Source organism: Arachis hypogaea, chromosome 20, assembly GCF_003086295.3.
Source record: "Arachis hypogaea cultivar Tifrunner chromosome 20, arahy.Tifrunner.gnm2.J5K5, whole genome shotgun sequence".
NCBI classification, from domain to species: domain Eukaryota; kingdom Viridiplantae; phylum Streptophyta; class Magnoliopsida; order Fabales; family Fabaceae; genus Arachis; species Arachis hypogaea.
The window spans coordinates 54,369,816-54,376,697 of record NC_092055.1 but is presented as its reverse complement, the minus strand read 5'-3'; the positions used below and the strand labels follow the sequence as shown (position 1 = coordinate 54,376,697).

Sequence of the window (6,882 nt, the reverse complement as noted above, 5' to 3'; positions counted from 1 at the left end):
AACACCTCTATCCTCACCCCTGTGTTTGGATTCTCATCTTTTCCTTCTTCTATTCTTACTTTCTTCTACTCACATAAAGGAATCTCTATACTGTGACATAAAGGATTCCATATTTTCTTTTCTGCTTCTTCTTCTTTTTCATATGAGCAGGAACAAGGATAAGAACATTCTTGTTGAAGCTGATCCTGAACCTAAAAGGACTCTGAAGAGGAAGCTAAGGGAAGCTAAAGCACAACTCTCTGGAGAAAATCTGACAGAAATTTTCGAAAAAGAAGAAGATATGGCCGAAAATAATAACAATGCAAGGAGGATGCTTGGTGACTTCACTGCACCTAATTCCAATTTACATGGAAGAAGCATCTCAATCCCTGCCATTGGAGCAAACAATTTTGAGATTAAACCTCAATTAGTTTCTCTGATGCAACATAACTGCAAGTTTCATGGACATCCATCTGAAGATCCTTTTCAGTTCCTAACTGAATTCTTGCAGATCTGTGATACTGTTAAGACCAATGGAGTTGACCCCGAGGTCTACAGGCTTATGCTTTTCCCGTTTGCTGTAAGAGACAGAGCTAGAGTATGGTTGGACTCTCAACCTAAAGATAGCCTGAACTCTTGGGATAAGCTGGTCACGGCTTTCTTAGCCAAGTTCTTTCCTCCTCAAAAGCTTAGTAAGCTTGGAGTGGATGTTCAAACCTTCAGACAGAAAGAAGGTGAATCCCTCTATGAAGCTTGGGAGAGATATAAGCAACTGACCAAAAAGTGTCCTTCTGACATGCTTTCAGAATGGACCATTCTGGATATATTCTATGATGGTCTATCTGAACTATCAAAGATGTCATTGGACCATTCTGCAGGTGGATCCATTCACCTAAAGAAAACGCCTGCAGAAGCTCAAGAACTCATTGACATGGTTGCTAATAACCAGTTCATGTACACTTCTGAGAGGAATCCTGTAAGTAATGGGACACCTCAGAAGAAGGGACTTCTTGAAATTGATACTCTGAATGCCATATTGGCTCAGAACAAAATATTGACTCAGCAAGTCAATATGATTTCTCATAGTCTGAATGGAATGCAAGCTGCATCCAACAGTACTCAAGAGGCATCTTCTGAGGAAGAAGCTTATGATCTTGAGAACCCTGCAATAGCAGAGGTGAATTACATGGGTGAACCATATGGAAACACCTATAATCCCTCATGGAGAAATCACCCAAATCTCTCATGGAAGGATCAACAAAAGCCTCAACAAGGCTTTAATAATGGTGGAAGAAACAGGTTTAGCAATAGCAAGCCTTTTCCATCATCCACTCAGCAAAAGACAGAGAGTTCTGAGCAGACCCCATCTAGCTTGGCAAACATAGTCTCTGATCTATCTAAGGCCACTATAAGTTTCATGTATGAAACAAGGTCCTCCATTAGAAATTTGGAAGCACAAGTGGGCTAGCTGAGTAAAAGGATCACTGAAACCCCTCCTAGTACTCTCCCAAGCAATACAGAAGAAAACCCAAAAGGAGAGTGCAAGGCCATTGAATTGACCATCATGGCCGAACCTACAAGGGAGGGAGAGGACGTGAACCCCAGTGAGGAAGACCTCCTGGGATGTCCAGAGATCAATAAGGAGTTTTTTTCTGAGGAACCGAAGGACTCTGAGGCTCATCTGGAGACCAGAGAGATTCTATTAAACCTCCTTATGCCATTCATGAGCTCTGATGAATATTCTTCTTCTGAAGAGAATGAAGATGTTACTGAAGAGCAAGTTGCCAGGTACCTTGGTGCAATCATGAACCTGAATGCCAAATTATTTGGTAATGAGACTTGGGAAGATGAACCTCCCTTGCTCACCAATGAACTGAGTGATCTGGATCAACTGAGATTGCCTCAGAAGAAACAGGATCCTGGATAGTTCTTAATACCTTGTACCATAGGCACCATGACCTTTGTGAAGGCTCTATGTGACCTTGGGTCAGGGATAAACCTCATGCCCCTCTCTGTAATGGAGAAACTAAGAATCTTTGAGGTGCAAGCTGCCAGAATCTCATTAGAGATGGCAGACAACTCAAGAAAACAGGCTTATGGACTAGTGGAGGACGTGTTAGTAAAGGTTGAAGGCCTTTACATCCCTGCTGATTTCATAACCCTAGACATTGGGAATGATGAGGATGAATCCATCATCCTTGGAAGACCCTTCCAAGCCACAGCAAGAGCTGTGATTGATGTGGACAGAGGAGAGCTGGTCCTTCAACTTAATGAGGACTACCTTGTGTTTAAAACTCAAGGATCTTGATGAGCGAATAATTTATACGCTTTTTGGCATTGTTTTTAGTATGTTTTTAGTAGGATCTAGTTACTTTTAGGGATGTTTTCATTAGTTTTTATGTTAAATTCACATTTCTGGACTTTACTATGAGTTTGTATGTTTTTCTGTGATTTCAGGTATTTTCTGGCTGAAATTGAGGGACTTGAGCAAAAATCAGATTCAGAGGTTGAAGAAGGACTGCTGATGCTGTTGGATTCTGACCTCCCTGCACTCAAAGTGGATTTTCTGGAGCTACAGAACTCGAAATGGCGCGCTTCCAATTGCGTTGGAAAGTAGACATCCAGGGCTTTCCAGCAATATATAATAGTCCATACTTTAGCCAATAATAGACGACGTAAGCTGGCGTTCAACGCCAATTCTCTGCCCAATTCTAGCATCTAGCGCCAGAAAAGAATCCAAAACCAGAGTTGAACGCCCAAACTGGCACAAATACTGGCATTCAACTCCAAGAAGGACCTCTACACGTGCAGCACTCAAGCTCAGCCCAAGCACACACCAGGTGGGCCCCGGAAGTGGATTTATGCATCAATTACTTACTTCTGTAAACCCTAGTAGCTAGTTTATTATAAATAGGACCTTTTTCTATTGTATTAGACATCTTTGGATGCCTGGTTCTTAGATCAGAGAGGCTGGCCATTCGGCCATGCTTGGACCTTTCACTTATGTAATTTTAACGGTAGAGTTTCTACACTCCATAGGTTAAGGTGTGGAGCTCTGCTGTTCCTCAAAGATTAATGCAAAGTACTACTGTTTCCTATTCAATTCATCTTATTTCGCTTCTAAGATATTCATTCGCACTTCAACCTAAATGTGATGAACGTGAGAATCATCATCATTCCCCATGAACGCGTGCCTGACAACCACTTCCGTTCTACTTTCGATTGAACGAGTGTCTCTTAGATCTCTTAACCAGAATCTTCGTGGTATAAGCTAGATTGATGGCGGCATTCAAGAGAATCCGGAAAGTCTAAACCTTGTCTGTGGTATTCCGAGTAGGATTCAATGATTGAATGGCTGTGACGTGCTTCAAACTCGCGATTACTGGGCGTAGTGACAGAACGCAAAAGGATAGTAAATCCTATTCCAGCATGATCGAGAACCGACAGATGAATAGCCGTGCCGTGACAGGGTGCGTTGACCATTTTCACTGAGAGGATAAGATGTAAACCATTGACAAGGGTGATGCCTCCAGACGATTAGCCGTGCCGTGACAGGGCATTTGGATCATTTTCCCGAGAGAAGACCGAAAGTAGCCATTGACAATGGTGATGCATTACATAAACCCAGCCATGGAACGGAGTAAGACTGATTGGATGAAGATAGCAGGAAAGCAGAGGTTCAGAGGAACGAAAGCATCTCTATTCGCTTATCTGAAATTCTCACCAGTGATTTACATAAGTATCTCTATCCCTATCTTATTAATTATTTTCGAAAACCCTATTACTATTTTATATCCACCTGACTGAGATTTACAAGGTGACCATAGTTTGCTTCATACCAACAATCTCCGTGGGATTCGACCCTTACTCACGTAAGGTATTACTTGGATGACCTAGTGCACTTGCTGGTTAGTTGTGCGAAGTTGTGAACCATGGTATTGACATCATGTTTTTGGTGCCATTACCAGGGAAAGAAAGTGCGATGAATTTTACATAATTAAAGTGTAATCACAATTTCTGCGCACCAAGTTTTTGGCGCCTTTGCCGGGGATTGTTCGAGTTTGGACAACTAACGGTTCATCTTGTTGCTCAGATCAGGTAATTTTCTTTTTGTTTTCTCTTCAAAAATTTTTAAAAAATCTTTCAAATTTTCTCCTTTGTTTTCGAAAAAAAAAATATTTTTTGAAATAAAAATGTTTTCAAAAATAAATTATTCTATGGCTTCAAAACTTTCAAGAATGAATTCTAGTGTTTCATGAAGCATGTTGAAGCCTGACTGGCTGTAAAGCCACGACTGTAGGGCATGTTAGGCTTGTCATGTCTAAGTTACATACTAAAGCTTGGCTGGCTATTAAGCCATGCCTGACCCTTTGATTGGAGCTTTAGAGCATAAGATTCCTGGAATTCATATTAAAAATTTTGAATCCTTATTTTTCTTTTTCATAATAATTTTTGAAAAAATACAAAAAAATTAGAAAAGCATAAAAATCAAAAATATTTTTGTGTTCTTGTTTGAGTCTTGAGTCATGTTATAAGTTTGGTGTCAATTGCATGTGCATCTTGCATTTTTCGAAAATTCTCATACATTCATAGTGTTCTTCATGATCTTCAAGTTGTTCTTGGTAAGTCTTCTTGTTTGATCTTTGCATTTGCATGTTTTGTGTCTTTTCTTGTGTTTCATATGCATTCTTGAATTCTTAGTGTCTAAGCATTAAAGAATTCTAAGTTTGGTGTCTTGCATGTTTTCTTTGCATTAAAAATTTTTCAAAAATGTGTTATTGATGTTCATCATGATCTTGATAGTGTTCTTGGTGTTCATCTTGACATTCATAGTGTTCTTGCATGCATTCCTTGTTTTGATTCAAAAATAAAAGAGAAAAACATGAAAATGATGTTTTTAATTTTTCTCTCTCATCATAAAAATTCAAAAATCAAAAAAATTATCTTTCCCTTTTTCTCTCATCAAATTCAAAAATTTGGATTGACTTTTTTCAAAAATTTTTAAAATCAAGTTGTTTCTTATGAGTCAAATCAAATTTTCAATTTGAAAATCTTATCTTTTTCAAAATCTTTTTCAAAAATCAAATCTTTTTCATTTTTCTTAGTTATTTTCGAAAATCCTAAAAATATTTTTCAAAAATCTTTTTCTTATTTTTATACCAAATTTTCGAAAATAACAATAACAATTAATGTTTTGATTCAAAAATTTCATGTTTGTTACTTGCTTGTTAAGAAAGATTCAAACTTTAAGTTCTAGAATCATATCTTGTGATTTCTTGTGAATCAAGTCATTAATTGTGATTTTAAAAATTCAAATCTTTTTCAAAAACTAATTTCTATCATATCTTTTCAAAAATATCTTCTTATCTTATCTTTTTCAAAAATTTGATTTTCAAAATATCTTTTCTAACTTCTTATCTTCTTATCTTTTCAAAATTGATTTTTGTTTCAACTAACCAACTAACTTTTTGTTTGTTTCTTACCTTTTTCAAAACCACCTAACTAACTTTCTCTCTCTATTTTCAAAAATATCTTCCCCCTTTTTCAAAAATTTCTTTTTAATTAACTAATTATTTTATTTTTATTTTGAATTTTCGAAAAAAAAAACTACTAACATTTTTCAAAAACTATTTTCAAAAATCACTAACTCTTTTTCAAAAATTATTTTCGAAATTTTTCTCTCTCATCTTATTCTATTTATTTATTCATCTACTAACATCTCTCCCTCACCCACCAAAAATCCGAACCCTCTCTCTCTCTTTCTGAGTTCAGATTTTTCTCTTCTTCTTTTCTTCTATTGACAATAAGGAACCTCTTTACTGTGACATAGAGGATTCCTCTTCTTTTCTTGTTTTCTTCTCTTTCTTATGAGCAGGAACAAGGAAAAAGGCATTCTTGTTGAAGCTGATCCAAAACCTGAAAGGACTCTGAAGGGGAAACTAAGAGAAGCTAAATTACAACAATCCAGAGACAACCTTATTGAAAATTTCGAACAGGAAGAGGAGATGGCAGCCGAAAATAATAATAATGCAAGGAGAATGCTTGGTGACTTTACTGCACCTAATTCCAATTTACATGGAAGAAGCATCTCCATTCCTGCCTTTGGAGCAAACAACTTTGAGCTGAAACCTCAATTAGTTTCTCTGATGCAGCAGAACTGCAAGTTTCATGGACTTCCATCTGAAGATCCTTTTCAGTTCTTAACTGAATTCTTGCAGATATGTGATACTGTTAAGACTAATGGAGTAGATCCTGAAGTCTACAGGCTCATGCTTTTCCCTTTTGCTGTAAGAGACAGAGCTAGAATATGGTTGGACTCTCAACCTAAAGACAGCCTGAACTCTTGGGATAAGCTGGTTACGGCTTTCTTAGCCAAGTTTTTTCCTCCTCAAAAGCTGAGCAAGCTTAGAGTGGATGTTCAAACCTTCAAACAAAAAGATGGTGAATCCCTCTATGAAGCTTGGGAAAGATACAAATAGTTGACCAAAAAGTGTCATTCTGACATGCTTTCAGAATGGACCATCTTGGATATATTCTATGATGGTTTATCTGAGCTATCAAAGATGTCATTGGATACTTCTGCAGGTAGATCCATTCACCTAAAGAAAACGCCTGCAGAGGCTCAAGAACTCATTGACATGGTTGCTAATAACCAGTTCATGTACACTTCTGAAAGGAATCCTGTGAATAATGGGACGCCTATGAAGAAGGGAGTTCTTGAGGTTGATACCCTGAATGGCATATTGGCTCAGAACAAAATATTGACTCAGCAACTCAATATGATTTCTCAGAGTCTGAATGGAATGCAAGCTGCATCCAACAGTACTCAAGAGGCATCTTCTGAAGAAGAAGCTTATGATCCAGAGAACCCTGCAATAGCAGAGGTGAATTACTTAGGTGAAC

General features: G+C 37.6%; 2 non-coding genes across 2 annotated transcripts; both read right to left on the bottom strand.

The window, feature by feature from the left end:
- Nucleotides 1-673: 673 nt before the first annotated feature.
- LOC112787478 (small nucleolar RNA R71) lies at nucleotides 674-781 on the bottom strand. The gene has a single exon (XR_003194890.1). It is a non-coding gene; the product is annotated as a small nucleolar RNA R71 (small nucleolar RNA).
- A 5,599-nt stretch (nucleotides 782-6,380) lies between these two features.
- Nucleotides 6,381-6,484, bottom strand: LOC112787607 (small nucleolar RNA R71). The gene has a single exon (XR_003195011.1). It is a non-coding gene; the product is annotated as a small nucleolar RNA R71 (small nucleolar RNA).
- Nucleotides 6,485-6,882: the final 398 nt, after the last annotated feature.